At 39.3% G+C, this 18952-nt stretch overlaps 1 long non-coding RNA gene across 1 annotated transcript in view; it reads left to right on the top strand.

Annotated features, from left to right (window-relative positions):
* The first annotated feature begins 13614 nt into the window (after positions 1-13614).
* The window catches only part of LOC135314584 (uncharacterized), a 97746-nt gene continuing 92408 nt past the window's right edge, over positions 13615-18952 (top strand). Inside the window, exon 1 of the long non-coding RNA XR_010374094.1 lies at positions 13615-13758. This is a non-coding gene — a long non-coding RNA (uncharacterized LOC135314584). The remainder of the gene's footprint in view (positions 13759-18952) is intronic.

Below are 18952 nucleotides of genomic sequence, written 5' to 3'. Positions count from 1 at the left end.
TTTTGTTTCTTGTAGTGTTATCTCTAGAGGAAACACAGTGAACAACAACAAAAAAAAGACCATTAGGCCACTTGGTGGTGTAATATGCAAAGGAAAACAAATCTGCCTGTTCAAGTGAAGGAAATGTAAGTAATAGACCATTTTCATGTGCTTATTATCTGATTAAACACAGTACAAGACACTACCATGAATAGTTAGTTTTTAAAGACCTTTAATTTCAAGCAGGTAGTCGAGTACATTTTGTAGGATAAATTCCAGTTTTAGCTCAGCTCTTACTGAAGGTGTTTGTGTTCAAGCTATTAACGGTCTGGTAGTTGGTTCAGAAATCCTGAACCAGTTCACAGTGGAAAACCTATAATTTAAAAATGTAGAGGGCCACATGGAATCTGCAGCCCCCACCCCCTATGTGTGACTTCAGTAACAGCTCTAGTTTTCATCTGCTAGAGACTGGCGTCCCTCACATTAATAACAGGTGCAGCAGCTTCTCATCAACTCTGTGTTTTATACATGACTGAGAAGCTTGGGAGAAGCTGTGGCATTGCGGTACTTTGGGAGATTCCTTGAACTGCACAAACTCTGGCAAGAAAGCAGGAGTAATGGGTGCCAACAGACCAGTGCATTCTCCTGCAAATGCATGCACCTGCTAAAGATACACGTGAGTTTGTGTGGTGGTACTGAAACACACTAACGCTTGTGCAGAAAATAGCAAAAGGGAGGGTAATGTGTGGAAGATCACATTGGTGGGGCCCATTTATTTCCCTCTGTGCAATAAGAAGAGTGAAAGGTCCAGCCTTCCATCACCTTTTAGTTCAAACTTCTTTTAGGCTGATACAAAATATTCGAGCTCAGCAGCATGCCACAGGGTCTGCAGAGCAGTGTGTGCAGAGACAAAAATTTATACTCTGTGCACTGGTGTTCATGTCAAGGGAGTAAAGTGAGGATAAAAGAATCATTATAATGCTGCTCTGTAGATTCTAGCAGAAGTAAACATTTTCTGTGGTAAGTGGGGCCCACTAAGGAATGTCAGTTTTAGTCAAACTATTATTCTGAAATGGTAATCAGAATTTTCTCTTCTGGGGGAAAGAAAAAATGAAGGAAAAAAAGGGGAAGTTTCCGCTTTGACAGAAACATCAAAGTAACAGTTAAATTTCATTTTCAGATTGAGGCAGGAAAAAATAAAGATGTTTTGACTAGCATTTAGCTTGAGTTTGGTTTGGGTTTTTAGCCTACATCCTACAAATGAAGTAAAATTTAAGAACAGCTTAAGCCTGATGTAATGTGGGTGGGGAACACATGATATGTAGTACATCTATAGCTCCTGTGGTATCCTCCACAATTTTGTTCTCTGAGTGAAATCTTGGAGGAGGGCAGCATAAAGAGAGCATACTGTAAGGTCACTTGACCCTTTAGATTGCTGATCGTATGTAACCAAAATAATACTATTTCAATATCTAAATATTAAGGACTTGTTACAAGCTATGAATGTCTTAGAAATTACTACTACATAGAAATTACTAAGAACTTTTGGTTTAAACTTCTGCTTTCTTTTTTATTTGGAACCCACTCAGTAGAATACCAGTTCTTTAGAAGAGGTTGGTTTGGAACAGAAAGTTGACAGTTGCAGAAAAGAGATGAAATTAAGTAAAAACTACAAGAGATTTGTCTGGCTAAGCTGATTTTAAGTCTTCCAAAGTCTGTGTGAATAACAAGCCTAATGTGGGATGAGAGGAGAGATGGATGCAATCTGTGGGGAGGAACAGGGCTCCACTGTACTCTTCTTATGCTTCTCTTTATTGTGCTGCTCTTCTGTTGAGAGGGTTTGGTGAAAAAAAGGTACTAAATGACAACTATATGATCAATTTTTTTATCACCTTTAAAGAAAAAAATAACTCATTTGCTCAAGGGAGTGGGGGAAGGAGTTTAAGGATTTAAGCCTGTAACTGTTCAGATGGAGTTTTTTTGGTTAGACCTACATTCCTTATGTCATTGCTCATTAATGTTGTTGTACCAAGTGTTTATGCATGAGTGTCTGAGAAGAAGTGGATGTGATCAATTCAAAATGGCCCTGTCAGACTGCATGAAGAATTCACTCCGAGGTATATATGGAAATGCATGCTTTATGATTTATTGTGACAGAGTATTCACATTGCTGCTTTAAGTATTTCTCCAAATCTTTTCACAGTAGATGATCAGTTAGTGCTTTACTTATTCTTTCTATTAATTTAAAACATGAGAACAACAATATGGCCACTTCTCATAGGATTTGTATGTATCCTATGAACTGAAATCAATCAGATCAGTGATGTGTCTGGTTCTGTCACCAACACGTTCTTAGGAGATCTGCCTCTTGTTGCAGTGATTTCCTTGTTTCCCTCTCTAGTAGAAAGTTAAGTGAATTACAGCACTCTGTAGGCCTTGGGGCAAGAAGCAGATTTGGATCTTGGCATTGGAATGGACTTTTTGTGTAGGTTTTTGTAAACCCTTCTTTCCTTTCTGCAGTCTTGCTGTCTCCTAAGGAGACTACTGATTCTAAAAATGGCTTAACAGGTTATAAAAGTTTACACAGCGTTGCATTTGGCAACTTAAATGTGTGGTGGCATGGTTCTGTCCTGGTGTTACATCCTGACATTGAACATTTTCTCTGAAGGACTTTGTCTTGCATGCTGAGGATGGAATGATCCAATACTGTTTGGAGTTTTAAGCTCATGTTTTGGTTTTCACCCTGTCTTATGGCAGTCGGGGTGCCAGGAGCAGCTGTGCCTCAGTACCAACTACTTCTGAAGCAGCTCGGACCCCTTCATATGCTGCCAATATCTCTTTTTCTGTTGGAGTATAGTGGGCTTCGGACCCTCTGTATCCCCGACTCCAAAACCCTAGGGGTCAACCTCGGGTCTCCCCTGGTGCTTTCTGCCAGAGGCTCCAGGCAGGACCATTCTCCCTGGCTGCGGTGTAGAGCACGTTTTTTACATCTTGTCCTGCCCAGACTGGCCCAAGGCCTACTGCATGAACTATCTCCTGTTTAATCTGTTCAAAGGCTTGTCGTTGCTCAGGGCCCCATTTGAAATCCTTCTTTTTCCAGGTCACTTGATAGAGAGGGCTTACGATCAGACTGTAATTTGGAATATGCATTCTCCAAAAACCCACAACGCCCAAGAAAGCTTGTGTTTCCTTTTTGCTAGTTGGTGGAGACATGGCTGCTATTTTGTTGACCACATCCATTGGGATCTGATGACATCCATCTTGCCATTTGATTCCTAAGAACTGGATCTCTTGTGTGGGTCCCTTTACTTTACTTTGTTTTATGGCAAAGCCAGCCTTCAGAAGGATTTGGACTATTTTCTCTCCTTTCTCAAAAACTGCTGCTGCTGTGTTGCCCTACACGATGGTGTCATCAATGTATTGAAGGTGTTCTGGAGCTTCTCCCTGTTCCAGTACAGTCTGAATCAGTCCATGGCAAATGGTAGGACTGTGTTTCCACCCCTGGGGCAGTCAATTCCAGGTGTACTGGACACCCCCCCAAGTAAAAGCAAACTGTGGCCTGCACTCTGCTGCCAGAGGGACTGAGAAGAATGCATTAGCGATATCAGTTGTGGCATACCACTTGGCTGCCTTGGACTCCAGTTCGTATTGAAGTTCTAGCATGTCTGGCACAGCAGCACTCAATGGTGGAGTGACTTCATTCAGTCCATGATAGTCTACTGTTAGCCTCCACTCTCCATTAGACTTCCGGACTGGCCATATGGGACTGTTAAAGGGTGAGTGGGTCTTACTGATGACTCCTTGCCTCTTTAGTTGGTAAATGAGCTCATGGATGGGAATCAGAGAGTCTCAGTTGGTGCGGTATTGCCGCTGGTGCACTGTTGTGGTGTCAGTTGGCACCTGTTGTTCTTTGACCTTCAGCAACCCCACAACAGAAGGGTCCTTCGAGAGGCCAGGCAAGGTAGACAGCAGTTTAATTTCCTCTGTCTCCAAGGCAGCTACACCAAAAGCCCACCTGTACCCTTTTGGGTCCTTGAAACACCCTCTCCTGAGGTAGTCTATGCCCAGGATGCACGGAGCCCCTGGGCCAGTCACAATGGGGTGCTTTTGCCACTCATTCCTGGTTAGGCTCACTTCGGCCTCCAATACAGTTAGCTCTTGGGATCCCCCTGTCACTCCAGCAATGCTGATGGGTTCTGCCCCTATATAGTTTGATGGCATTAAGGTGCACTGTGCACCGGTGTCCACTAAAGCTTTATACTCCTCTGGGTCAGACGTGCCAGGCCATCGGATCCACACAGTCCAGTAAGCCCGGTTATCCCTTTCCACCATGTGGCGGGAGGCAGGGCCCCTCTAATCTTGATCATGGCAGTCACAACTCACTTCCTGTAAATGTGAATCAAGAGTCCCTCTATTACGCTTAGAAATAAAATCAGCACTTCTACTCCTCTGTCTGGGGACTTGCTCACTGGAAACTGGAGCAGCAGCTTTCCTGGAAGAGCCTCCCTGAGTGACTGTTCTTCCTTGCAGTTCATGCACTCGTGCCTGTAGGGTCGAGGTAGGCTTGCCATCCTACCTCATCATGTCCTCTCCGTGGTCACGCAGGTAGAACCATAGGGTGGCCCATGGTGTGTATCCCCTCCTTTGAGCCAAAGGACGCTTATTCCTAACAGCTGAGACACTACTCTGTAGAGGTGGGGAGCAGGACATACCTTCTTTGAGTTGCTGGACCTCTTGGGATAGTTTCTCCACAGCAGAGCCTAGCAAGGAAGAGATATTTGTTTTGTAATCCCAGAGTCTATCAATCACCTCCGCCACCGTTGGTGTCTCGTCATCTTTCCAGGACATCACTGCCAATGAGTTTGCATGCGAAGATGGTGCGCTCTGTACAAACTTCCGCCACATGGGTCGTGTGCACTCAGCTTCATCTGGATCTTTGGATGACCGTTGATCGTCCAGGTCACCATAAATCACCTCAAGCACAGCTAATTCCCTTAGACGCTGGATGCCTTTCTCTATGGTTGTCCATTTTCCTGGGCGATATGTAACATCATCTTTAAAGGGATACCTTTCCTTCACTCCAGACAGGAGTCGCCTCCAGAGGCTGAGGGCTTGTGGTTTTTTTTCCAATTGCTTTGTCAACGCCCCCTTCCCCAGAAAGGGGTCCCAGTTGTCTGGCTTCTTTTCCCTCTAGTTCCAGGCTACTGGCCCCATTATCTCAGCATCGGAGCAGCCAGGTGACAATGTGCTCACCTGAATGACGGCTGAAATCTTTTCGCATATCTTGCAACTCACCCAAGGACAGGGATCAGGTGGTCTCTATTTCATTTATTACTTCTTCCTCCTCTCCTCGTGATGGCCCTGCTTTTTCATCATCCCATTCTAAACGAGTTGACGTCCGCTTCCAATAGTTCATCTTGTGTATGGGGCAACTGATACTGGTACAGGTTGATTCTCTGAGCCAGCTCCAGTACTTGTCGTGAGGGTTTGAGAGGCCGCAGTGCCAGTCACTTTGCCTTTCAATCCAGAGACCTTCTCTTCCCCTTGGGAGCACTGAATACTGTTGAGCAGGGCTCAGTACGCATGGGCCAGGCCCCAGCACATTACAGTGATCTGTGTCTCTCTGGAGTTCCCAGCGTAACAACATACTTTCTCCAAATATTCTACTAGTTTTTCAGGATTCTGCACTTGTTCAGGGGTGAAACTCCAAAACACTGGGGTGCCCACTGCCCTAGGTATTTGCCCATGCTATCCCACATGCCCTGCCACTCGTAACTATCAAGCCTTGGGGATATTTCTGGGTGATATTCTTAAGTTGCTTAGTCAAAACCAAAACAACATGCCCAAAAACTAACAACAAGTGCACCTTAACCACCCAAGGATGCTCAAGATACAAAAAGGTTGTTGTAATAGAGGCAGAGACATCATAGAAGAAAGTTGCAAAGATACCATTCTGTATTTCCTCCATATAAAGTCTCTCAGAGGAGGAGGTATAATTGTTAATTGCCTCAACGAGGTGGTATCCAAAGTACAGTAACTGTTTCAGCAAAAACCCCAAATACCAGATAAAGCTGAAAACGAGTGTTTGTATAACAAATCTCGTAGGCAAAACGTTACTAATCACAGCAGAACACAGCAGACTAAACAAACCAACACTAGACCCGCAGCTGTTATTATCTCCAACCCTTGAGCCCCACGTTGGGCACCAAAAAAGACTGTTGTGGTTTAGCCGGCAGCTCAGCCCCACACAGTCGCTCACTCACTCCCCCACCGGTGGGACAGGGGAAAGAATCAGAAGGGTAATGCTCATGGGTTGGGATAAGAACAGTTTAATAATTAAACTTAAAAGAAACAACAACAGAAATGCAACGTAAAGGAGAACAATGAGAGGCGCAAAACCTCCGGGGGGGGGTGTGGGGTGGTGGAATTACTGCCAAAACAAAACCACACACAAGACAGCTGCTCACCACCCACCAACTTGATGCCACACCACTCCTGAGCTGCAGACTGCCCCCCCTTAATATACTGTTCATGGTGTCACGTGGTATGGAATGAACCTGCCATTGGCCAGTCGGGGTCAGCTGCCCCCACCATGGCCCTGCCCGTCCCAGCTCCCCCCCCCCCGCCACAGGGCAGAGTGCGGGAGGCTGGAAAGGTAGCTGACCCCCCACAGTGAGGAGAATTAACCCCTTCTCAGCCAAAACCAGCACACATGTAAAAACTGATTTTTGTTAGACACTGAAATTTTAGCAGTTCCAACATTGATTCATTTTGTGCTGAACTACTTTTCATTCATAATATGTAGTTACATATTTTTAAGAATACTAAATGATATATATAAATGATGATAGTTTTATGCATGTGCATTTAGCAAGTCTAATTCTGCTCTCAGAGCATGTTCACGTCAGGTAAACACTGTCATTCACTGTTTTGATTTGATCCATTATTATTCTGACATAACTAATTATGTATAACATGGGAAGAGATAATGCTAGTATAGCAATAAGTGGTACACTGAGCGCTGAAACTACATTTTCCAGAGTTGTATTGCTAAGCCAACCTCATAGCCAAAAAGGAACAGAAATTAGTAACTTTGCACTTGGTGTGAGTACACATACATGACAAAAGTTGAACGTATCTATACGTACCTATACGTATCTATAAATACCTCTCCCAAAATGTGTTCTGTATTGGTATATCTAAGGCAGCAATGAAGACAGAAATGATGTGGACACTATGAACCTGTGTCTGTGCAGAGTTTTTTGTTGATCTGTGTTGCAGTCACATCTTTATTTTGCTGTATCACCATAGTGACAGTAGGAGCCACTCTACCTAAGATTTACAACAGCTTCTATTTTAACAGCTTCCTACCTCATCCCCTGATGGTCAGCTACAACTGGCATGCTGCTTTGGGGATAAACGGTGAAGGAGCGCAGACAAAACTAATAATATTTAATTTAGGTCCTCTACCCCCAGCTCAAGATAGCACTTAAGCATAACTTTAAGAGTCAGGGTTCCGAATTAAGAAGTAGAATTGTACATGCAACGTTGGCTATGGTGTCGCTGTTATTTTCTTGGGGCAGGAGGAGAAATGAGGGTGTGCAATTTTGCTGTGCAATTTTGGAGATTTCGTACATGGAATTCTTAACGGTTTCCATGTGCTGGATTATTTAATGATGTTTCCTACAGAAAAAAAAAATGCTTTTTAGGTATTTTGATTCATGTTTTTGTATGCAATACAATAAAATGAAGTTCGTGTTTATGCAGTAATCCATTAAGGTGCTATGTATTTAATCAACTTTGTCAAGGAGTGGTGGGATGAGGACTTACAGTCAAGAGCTAAGGGACAGAGGCCCAGCATGGATAGGGAGCCTGGGTGGACTACAGCATCTCTAATTACAGAGATTGGTTGGCTTAAGCACACATTATATAGTGGGGCCACAGGTCTGTCCAGAAAAGACAGTTCAAGGAGAGGTATAGTCTGACCCCGAATCTCACATAAACCTTTAGTTACACTGATTTTTTTCTCCCTCTAATCTCATGAACTCTTTATTTTAGAACTAGTACTACACCATGTTTCCTCTTCACTATTTTTGTTTTCTGTCATCTCTTGCTGCATATATTAATTTATTTTAGATTGTTGCTCAGTACACAGTCTTGAAAGATTTCTAACACTAAATCTAAATAAAAAGTAACAGCCTGTTCTGTGAAATGCTAAAAACTGAAGGATGTGAAGTAGAATAGCTTTATTCTAGTTGTTTTTAAATCATTTTCTGCTTTTACTACCACTTCCCACTTATACAAATAACATGTTCAGGAGAGCTACAGAAAAAAAATGCTAGATACATAAATGCCAATTTCTTGGTTTATCCTGTTCTTTGGATGTGTAAAGATTACATATAGTTCTGGTCTTTATAACTAACATGCAGGTGTTCTACAGCTGCTTGTTGATGCCTCACTCAACAGTGCCTGAACACCTTCCCACCTGCCTGGAGGTGTCATGATGTATTCCACTGAAGTGATTAAAATAAGTTTTATTTTGTGAAAAAAAGGTGTAACACATGAAGTGAGTCTGAGCATTTATTAAGGATGAAGATAACATGAAGCAAACAGCTTTCTCAAAAGGGAGACAATATTTATTTACCTTACGCTCTCATGGTCCTGTCAATATCCCTGTAGTGTTAAAGCATGTCACAAAAATACAGCACTTCTTTAGCACAATGACATATTTAGCAGTCTCCCCAGGCTATTTCAGACTTTCATTAGAACTATATCATTCTGTGAAGGGCGCTTATTTATACACCTTAACAAACTGATTTAAAAAAACATTGGTTGTTTTTCTAGGGTAAATTTGGGATTGAAATCCAGATGACAGTGCCGATATTTTCACCTGGTTTACACAGGTGAATAGTTGACTTGAATGTCATTCAAGTACATTTCATTTTATAATGAAGGACTTGCATGGGGTATTCTTGACTACAGGCAACACTTTTTGCTTTAATTCTTTGGCAGTTATTCACTGACAAAGTTCTGCATGTTTTGCTGTATGACCCAGCTAGATATCTGGAGCCTTTACATTTATAACCAAAGGAAAAAAGCATATATGGCTTAACCAGGCTAGGGTGTGCTCCTGTCTAATTCAGCTAAATAGGGGAGTAAAGGTGTAAATGTGATGACTTCTCTTAGCCAACAGGCAGCTAATTAAATAATAAACTTTTCAGTTAAATGCTTGCTTTTTCACACCTTGAAATAAGGTTAGACTTCTAATGGGCTCTGTTAATAGGTTTCAAGCCACTTCGTGTTAGAAACAGATTGTAACATGCGTTGACTGTAGCCTTTATGTTATTTTCCTTAAACCAAGAAAGCTTCTTCTGTGAATGTAAGGTTCAAGGCACTTGGCAGCCAGGATGAGCTTCTGTTTTTGTAATACTACCATCTTGGCTACCATGTAGGAGAACTGAGAGCAGGTTTTACAAAGGTTAAAAATACTAAATTTTGATGTCAGGCTTGGTGGGGATTTCGTAGACCACACTGACATGTTCGAGAGATCAGAGGTTGATAGTAATATTGGCTGACCAGGAAGAGAGAAGACCAAAATAGGCAGGACTACTGTTTCTTTCCAGGAAAGCTATAGTTCATAAACAGCAAAATGCTGCCTTCTTCGAAGAGTTTAGCTTAGCCCACGAGTGGAAAAAGACTGCTTTACAGTTATTTGTTAGGGCAACTCCTGGAGTATTTTAGCCAAAATCCATTCAAAACTCAATTTTGTTCTAGAAATCAAGTTACTTTAGGATCACTTCAGTGCAGACAACAGACAAATTTGAGCTCCCTGTTTGCTTTCATTATAAATAGTTCTGAGTTCTGTTCCATAGTCTCCGTTTGCTACTGACTGATGCAGAGCTTCAGCTACTGAATGGTCAGAAGACATAAGATGAACATGTATTTTGTATCAGCTGTGAAAAAATGATGTTGAGTGACCGACCCCTTTGCAATCAGTAAGTCAACAGAGCAGAATCAATCTGTTTATTTCCGAGGAAGGCCAAAACTGAAGTGCTCCAGCCACAATTCTGAATGATTTGTACTATTCACTACCACATCCATCTGCATAAATAGACTGCCTTGCAGAATTTAGATGAATAGAAATGCCTCCTCCTTGGCTATATTAATGTCATTTATTTTTAATAGAGGGGAAAATTGAAATAAGTTCTTTATGGGAAGTCTGTTGAGGCAAGGAATCTGGGGAAAAAAACTTAAAAGTTAATTTTTTTTAATCTTGAAATCTTGTGCTTAGTAAGTGTTTAAAAATTTCTGGCAGCCCTGTTAGTAAAAATAATTATTCACAGCCTTCTGGGTGTTGTGGATCTTTTCATTTTATATGTTCAAAAGAAAGGGGGATTCTTCCAAATCTTCAAATGTACAAAAGTACATTAATTTCATTTTTGTCATATTTCTTCATTGCATTAGATTTGCATGGGTTTTTAACCCAGAGATTTAGCAGTAGTGTGGCAAGGCAAGCTTTTTTTTTTTTCCCCAGGAGGGCATTTTGGGTCATTTTAGATGAAAGAAACTACAGCTCATGCTATTATGTTGGTTTCCTGGTTACAGTTCAGTTTTGATTCATTTTCTAGAGGACATATGAAAGGGAAAAATGTTGGCAACTATATCGGACCTCTGGGTTGTTGTGTTCCTTTTTAATTTTAGCACAGATTCTAGTTAATACTTTTGAATAACATCAGCCTTCCTTCTCAGATTAGTCCCATTGATAATCTTTTGGGTGGAAGGATGTTTATTAATGGGGACTGCATCTGTAGAACTCTGCAAGTGATGGATCTTTTTTATTTGACCAGGGGAATATGATTCCCTAAGAATACAGAAGACTCACATAGTTAAAAAAAAAAAGAAAGATAACACTTCCATTTACAAGAACATTTCCAGACACTCCAAGCACTGCATGATGCAGAGGCTATAAGGATGTCCACCAAAATCGAATTTTTCTGACAAAGCCATTGTTTAGGGCTCAATGTAATGTAAAGGCAGAGGAGGGAAGGCTGGGCAGTGTTTGCGTGGAAGGGGGAGTTCTGCATAGTTCTACTGCTAGTGACTAGTCCCTTAAATATCTGAATTATGAGAGTGAGCATATCATATCTTTTGGATAAAAGAATTTTCCTGAAGGAAAATGCTAAAGTGACCTCTCAGTGTGAATTCTGTGTTACATCTACTGCAGGTGCAATGATGAATCACATTGCCTTTTTAAAAAATAAATTATCTAAATATATTAGAACATGTAGATTGTTGGCCATTTACTTGGGTGCTTAGGAAAAACATCTTCCAAAGCAGAGTTGTAGGAGTTTCTGGTGTCCGTAGCAAATTTGGTTGTGTACTTTCTTCCCTATTTATTTTTAGTCAAATGTAGATTTATGTTTCACTGTCCTTTACTAATCATGCAACCACTTGCTGATCACTTTATGATGGGGTCCGTTTCTCTGGGAGTGACTGGTACACTGAGTATTCTTGATGACAACTGGTACTTCATAAATGCAGGATATAAATAGCAGAACAACTTTATTACTTGTTCAAAATTTTACAGGTTGTTTCTGTTAAGAGAGAAATTTTTATGTGGAAAGACACATAGAAGCAGTTCCTTATTCACAGACAGTACTGTTTATCTAAACATAGTTGGGGTCAAATGGCAGCAAATAATTTCTTATAATTGTTTATAGTTCCTAGTCCTTTGTTTTAGAAAGTGCACTTGCTCCCTTTCTTTCTCTCTCAAGCTTTCTTGCAGGGATGTATTACCATGCTTTTCTTCCTGTGTCCTTGACTACTTTTTTTTTTTTTTTTTTTTTTTTTTGCCTCTGGCTGCCTCAAGTTGGCTTTATATAGCTGTGCGTGACTCTGCGAGAAATCTTCAGGTGGATTTTAGCATTCAAATATGAAGGAAAGCCTCAGTCCACCTGGCTCAACTTGTAGAACTTTAGGGTTGCAGAAACTGTGTTGGGAATCGTAGCTGCCTTGTTCAGCTCTTACTGTGAAAAAACGGCCATTAAGCTGCTCTCATAATAGCACGTAGCTACTGTACCTGCTAGCCTGAAGTCAATTTACAAGACTACCAGTAGTCTTCTAGACTACTTTTTAATGGGGTAGAAAACCCCATTCCTAGGGAGCCGCCTGATCTTCATTATAACATTTTAGCTATTAAGCCATTGAAAAGCTTGAATGCGTGCCTATTTCATGCACCAAAAGACCTCGGGAAGACAACTAGAAGGCTTTTGTGTACGGCTTACACCACTTGGAATGCCAATGTTGTGCTACCTCCTTTTTGACTCATTTTATTTGAGCATATTATTCAGCATTTCAGTCAGCATTGGTTTTCCAGCAATACTGCATAGAATTGAGATGTGGATATAAATGCAAGGATATCTGACATGATTGCAGATTTGATAGTACAGGAATTCCTGCTTCTATATGGATCTGAAGTTCCATATTTCATTGTCTTAGTTCCACAATCAGATATACATTTGCTTAACAGTAGGGAGAATCTGCTTTGTGGATCTATATCAATATTGATCGCACAGAGAAAATATTGCCACCATCATCTATAACAGAAATTTTCTTATACACTGTGATTATCAAACTGATACTAGCAGCCTGTTGGATTTCATGTTCATGTGACAACTGCTACTTCTTTTTTTATGGAATTTGATAGCCTTAGACCTACATTTTTGTTTTGATTAACATTAGAATATAACACATTAAAAGGTTGTCTGTTTATATGTACTCTGGTGGCTGCTTTGTTGCTATAGAGGTCAAGGCTTCATTGTGCTAGGTACCTATAGAAACATGGTCCTTATGCAAAATACCTTGCCATCTAAATGCGAACCAGAATGGAGCTGCAATTTTTTGTTTTTTGGTGATGTTATGGCTCAGAATATTTTTCTATACCTTTAGCTAATCATATTTTGAGTGGCTCAAAATGTGATTTACATCAGCTCCCATTAGAAACTGAAAGCGTTTAAAACTAAGGAAGAATTTCCATTTCACAGTTTCATTTGTTTATAGATTTGTACTTGTGTAATCTATATGTGCCTGGATTAAAAATAAATGAAACAGAAAGACTAAACAGAACCTGTAGTACTGCATGGGGTTGCTGTTGTGTTTCTGTGCAGTAGGACAGGTGCTTTCAGGGACTACTGATTCACTGGGACTGTCGCTGTACTCAACACATGTAGTTGAGAAGCATTGAATGCGCTCATTTTTTGTTTATACTACTTAAAGAGTTCAGGGTAATGGGACAGAATATTGTTGAAGGAAATAGTATCTGGGAATAGAGAAAAAAACATACTGCTAGGATTGAGCTGTAAATCTGATGTTGTTACAGTGTTAACCACCCAATGACTAAGTGCCTCCTTTCTTAGATGACTTAGATGATTGGGGGAGGGAGGGGAGAGAAATTGTGTCAGTGTTTTATTTACATTGTTTCTGTTCTTTTGGAATGACATATGTCAGCCTTTCTTTAAATGTGATTCTTCTAATGTAACTTGAACATTTATTTTAATTAATTAATTATTTGGGGCTTTTTACTCAAGTTTATTCTCTCTCCCCAGTGATAATTAATTATTCTTTTATCCTAGGTATTATACAGTGCCCAGTGAAGCACTCATTGAAAGGCTATTTGATGTACTGAAGGAGAGATGAAGGTCTAGTGAGATATAAGTATATAACGGTGCGACAGTGTTGCAGTTCAGATGAACATAATGGGTGATTTAACTTATACGAGAGGTATGTATTATGCTATAGAAAGTTCTTATTTATATGTTTACTATCATATAAGCTAGTATAAAATGCTCTTTTTTAAAAGAGAGTAATTTTGACTAATATAAGCGGAAACTATGTGCATAGTCAGTAATTGGTATTCTCATCATAGCATCAAAGTAAAAATATGTAACATTACTTTGGGGATGTTATTTTGGATGAAAGAATGCTGTGTTTCAAGGCTAGTGGAAAGTATGATTAATGCTTTAGAAATGAATGATTTTGGATGTTTTTATGTGTGGCAATACTGCCATACCACTATGAAGACTTAGTTCTGGGTTGAAAATGAGCTTGAGCCCTACAGTTCCTTGTATGACATGTTTAAAGGTCATGACCCTTTTAGGAGTTTTATTTCTAAAAGTAACGGAGCAGAAATAGCTTCCTATTTGAAATCTTTCTAGCAGAGGCAAATGTTGAATGCAAATTCAGTTGGGTTCCTTAGTAGTTCCTTCACAGTGTCTGTCCCATCTAGTTTCTTGTTTACAGTTGCTATCCCAGCTGCTTACAAGCAGATGGCTGTTTATACCTGATATGCGAAGAAATGACAAATGACGTTGCAGTTTGAAACTGGTCTTTCATTAAGTGATCTGCTAGTTTCTGTGTTTCTTCTCTGTGGTCCTGTGATAGTGAAAAATAGTTTGACCTACATTGATTATATAGATTGTATTTCTGGGAGAATGGTGATGGAATCATTGAATGACATGAACCTTCTATCCAAAAGGAAGAGTCACTCTTTGAGCTAGTTTGTACCGGAACGCTTATGGTGCAGCAAGGATCTGACGAAGTCAGAATGAGGTGATGCAGAGATATAAGACTTGCAGCCCAAAAGCACAAGATAGAAAAAGAAAAATCACGATACTGTCATTATCAGAAATTGAATGAAAAAAGTGGTTAAAATGGAGGGTTTTATGAGAGGAAGCAAGAACAGAAATGAGGTCAGGAATGGAAGACCAGCAGAGCATGACTTTGGAATGGAAGCAAGACCATACTTCTTAACTACCTTGGATGAAGTGGGGCTGGAAGTAGACTTGTTCCTTCCTTGTTCTTAGTAATTTTTTCTCTGAAAAGTTGTGAATAATACATAAATTTGTCAACTACATAATTTGTTTGAAGAGATTGCAGTGATCTTTCACAGCGATATCTTCCCATTTTATAAATTTTTAAAAATCACATTTAATTCATATGCTGAAAATTATGTGGGTAGCAATTGGAAAGAAATATTTCTTGAAAGATGCCAGTCATTTGGGATACCAGATGAGAACAGTGGCATATAGAAATATTTTTTTTTCATGTGAAAGATGTTGGAAATCTTCACCCCAGTGAAGTACTTCAAAGTCACAGTTTATAAAGCTATTGTTTGCAATGCAAATATGGAAATGAACCTTGTAATTTTGCATTCATGCTCTGCTCCACAGCCTAGAATCCAGGAGAGCTTTGGAAACCCATAGCTGACATTGTAATGGTGTATGGCTTTACTACAGTGTGAATTCCTTTTAATGTCAGTTTCTCTATGGGGGATTAGCCTCCACAGATGTCACAAATCCTGGGAATATCTTCCATGATAAAAAAAGGAAAGCTGGCATCTCAACTGTCATTTAATAATCTACAGACTCGTTAATTTATGTGTTTTATGATATTTGATACCCACAGACACAACAAACCTGTTCTTCAAATGCTTGCTGGTTTGATTGAAAATGTGTATTAATTTATGTTCTTGTAGAACAGTTAGATTATAAAATTCCGTGTTGTCTTTGCTTTGAATCTTTTAACATACCAGTGGATAAATCAGCAGTGCTGATGTTCCCATTATATATGTCTTAAATCAAGCCTCTTTAAATAATAACTTCATCCCTCCTTTTCTCTCTCTCTCCTCCCTCTGTAATGTTAGTCTAAAATGCTGATTAAGGTCAAAACAAGTTTATGCCAGTTAAAAACAGACATATGGAAAGTTCCAGCACTGAGCCCCATAAGCTATGAGGGAGGAATTTATAGCCTCGCAATGCTCCCAGTGCTTCTCTTTAATTAACTACTCTAAGCATCCTAAAATTCTCAACAACAATCTGCCTGACAACAGGGAACCCTCTAGATCTGCATATAGTAGTAATCATCCTGCCCAACAGTATTCTATATAGATGAATATATCAGGTGGTCTGTGACCTCCAGCAAACTATTAGATTTCTTGGTCTGCACTGAAGATGTGAAAAATAAGTTGGATCAGTTGTTTTGCTCTTATTTAAAGAAATTGTATCTTAACTTCCACTTACTAATTTTACTTGTAAAAGCATGTTTGTTTCTTTGTTTTTAAGAAATAGCCAAAAAGACAGAATTCCACAATGCTTTTTAGCATGTAATCACATGTATTTCTCTTGTAAGTGCTGTTGTTCTTTTATATGGAAATTTTCATTTGCTTGCTTCAAAATAAGGACACTTAGCTGTCCTCTGGAGGAATAAAAAGAGACAAGTGTGTCAGTATTTAATCCTTTTGAAAAGGAGGTCCTCAAGATCTGTATTCCAGTAGTGATCTAAAAAAAAAATGAGCCTACCCCTTGCTTATGCACCTGAAGAGCTATCTCAGTAGCTCTTGTAGCCACAGCATGACACAGGGAGCCCGTGCTTACTAGGTTATCTGCTACCTGTTATGACTCTAAGGTTCTTTTCAGGGTTACTGCTTCCCAGAATACTTCATCCATGTTCACAGATATATGATCTCAAATTTGGCTTTCTTTTATATGTTCTTTAATTGGATATAAATGACCTAATCTTACTATGATTCAGGTCTCCATCAATTGTTACCTGCAAACTTTATCAATATTTATATATTTTCTTTTTTGTTGCTGTTGGAATGATGAAATACCACTGACCACAGATTCATCTTGTCCTAATAATGATTCAATTTTTAAATAATTTATGTTTGCCTGTTTTTTTTTTCTCACTAATTATTAATTGAAATTAAGACAGTTATTCATCAAAGATCTTCAGCAGTGGAAGTGCATTGTGTCTGTACCTCCCACCTTCATCAACCAAACTTGTTATTTCATAAAAGAAAGAGTTTAAGTAAAACTGATGTAACCTTTATGATTTCTTCCAAACTACCTTGTGATTAGGAGATATGTATGACTTGTAAACATCTAGAAATTTTTCTGCTTTGGTTTTTAGAATTCAGCTAAACGCCCTCTTGTAATAACTACAAAAAATATGATAAGGCACAAAGTAGTGTTATACAGTTGTAATTGTTTTTTATAATGACTAATGACTTTGGTGTGGTGTCGATATGAACAAATTGGCTGGCCTGGGGCATTAATTCAGTCACAAAACTTAGGGAAGCTCTAGCACCTGCTGAGGTTCAGGGTAAATATTTTCGTTGTTAACTTGTACTGTGCTTTGTACTGGTAGATTTTCTGCTTTCAATCTAACCAGTTTAAAGCAATGTTGGTTATGTTTGCAGAGTTGCTATTAAAGGTGTGTCTGTAGGGTGTAAGGTTTTGGGGACAGGTTACAAAAAGGTACAGAAAATTTAAGCTCCTTGATTATTGAAATCCTGATGTGTGGTTGCTACAGTGGTACTAAAACCAAATAATGACACATTTCCTTTCATGAAATAATGTTACTGTCTTTGGTTCCAAGTTTCAGCTTCTCACTGTCAGGGGAAAGTATTGATCAATTCACAACTGTGAAAAAAATGCCTGGAAAAAATATGGCCTTTGGGAGATATGTTGCCTTTCCATTTCATTGGGTGAGACAGTGCTTTTGTTTAAAGAAAAGGGTACAGAGCAGTGAATGAGTTCTTTCCACGTTACTTTAAAATATTTGTCATGTTAGCTGATATTTGTTTCCTTTTGAAGACAAATTCTGAGTCATCCCCTCATTTCTTTTCTTACCTGTGTCCATGACCCTGTTGTTACACCATTGAACCTCCTCATGTATCTGTTATCTTTTTTGGATACTGGCCAGAATGGGTCACTGTCTCAGATGAGGATGTTTCATTGTTTTGTAAAATACCATATGTATGAGCAAATTTCTGAAGCTACACAGGGCAGTTAGAAGTATTCAGTATTAACTGAATTCATTTAATTCATTTTTAACTGAATACTTCACTCCCTTTCTACCTTTGAAAATCTTGCTCTGAAAATTTCCCTCTAGAGTTGTCTGAATGAGGAGGATACCAGATGTCTGTGTATCGTGATTTCTTACCCACTACATTGCTGTGTAAATCTAGTAAGTGAGGATCAAGATACTTTGTGATATGCTCTACCATGTCAAAACAGTGGCTAAATCTTTTCACTGAAGTGGTGATTAGGAAATTTGTATTTAATCCAAATAGTCTCCAAGTGCCACTACAAAGAAGTAAGACTTAATTGCATTGTTGTTTGTGACATATATTGTATACAGTACTAGTTAGGATAACATGCATCGTATAAAGATTTTCAGTGTCAGCTTTATTATTGAGGGAGAGAATTTGAAAATTCTGGTGTATTAACATACTGAATACATTTCTGCTTTCTGAAGTTCCATATATTTTGACTTAAAAGTGACTCTACCAAGGGTGACATCAACAGAGGAAATATTTATCTGTTTTTCAAACTTCTATGTATTTACAACCACTGCTTCTGCTTACTTTAACAAATAAGTAGGACAGGTTCCAGTAAAACAGCATGTAACACCTAAGGAAACTGGAAAATGTGGACTGGTTGTATGAACAAAAATTCTGTAAACTGCCCACATGTCCCAGTCCCAGTGACTCTCAATGAAACATTTATGCTTGTGAGTGCTCATATTGCTTGAGAAAGTGAGATTTACCCCACATCAGCACATCAAAATTGTGGTGCCTTTGTAGCCCCAATATGTATACTCAAGTTAGCTTTAAGCTTCAGTAACAACAGCAGCAAAGATGTCATGTATAGGGCTCCAGCATGGAGAAGCAGCCAAAGTAAGTGTCCATTAAATGGATTATATCTTATTTTGTAGTCCACAATATAGTTAGTGCCAGGTGACTTTAGTAATGTCTCCCTAAATTATGTTTGCTTTCTCATAAATGTGAGAAAACACTACCCAGGGATAACTTTTCTTTGTGCCAAAATGCACCTCTTATCCTGTCCATTTAAATAGGCTCATTTTCTGAAGAAGATTAACCAAGTTACACAGCTATACCACAGACCCAGAA

The sequence above is a fragment of the Phalacrocorax carbo genome, chromosome 8, assembly GCF_963921805.1.
Source record: "Phalacrocorax carbo chromosome 8, bPhaCar2.1, whole genome shotgun sequence".
NCBI classification, from domain to species: Eukaryota; Metazoa; Chordata; class Aves; order Suliformes; family Phalacrocoracidae; genus Phalacrocorax; species Phalacrocorax carbo.
The sequence above is the reverse complement of the archived record's forward strand: the minus strand, read 5'-3'. Positions and strand labels throughout refer to the sequence as shown.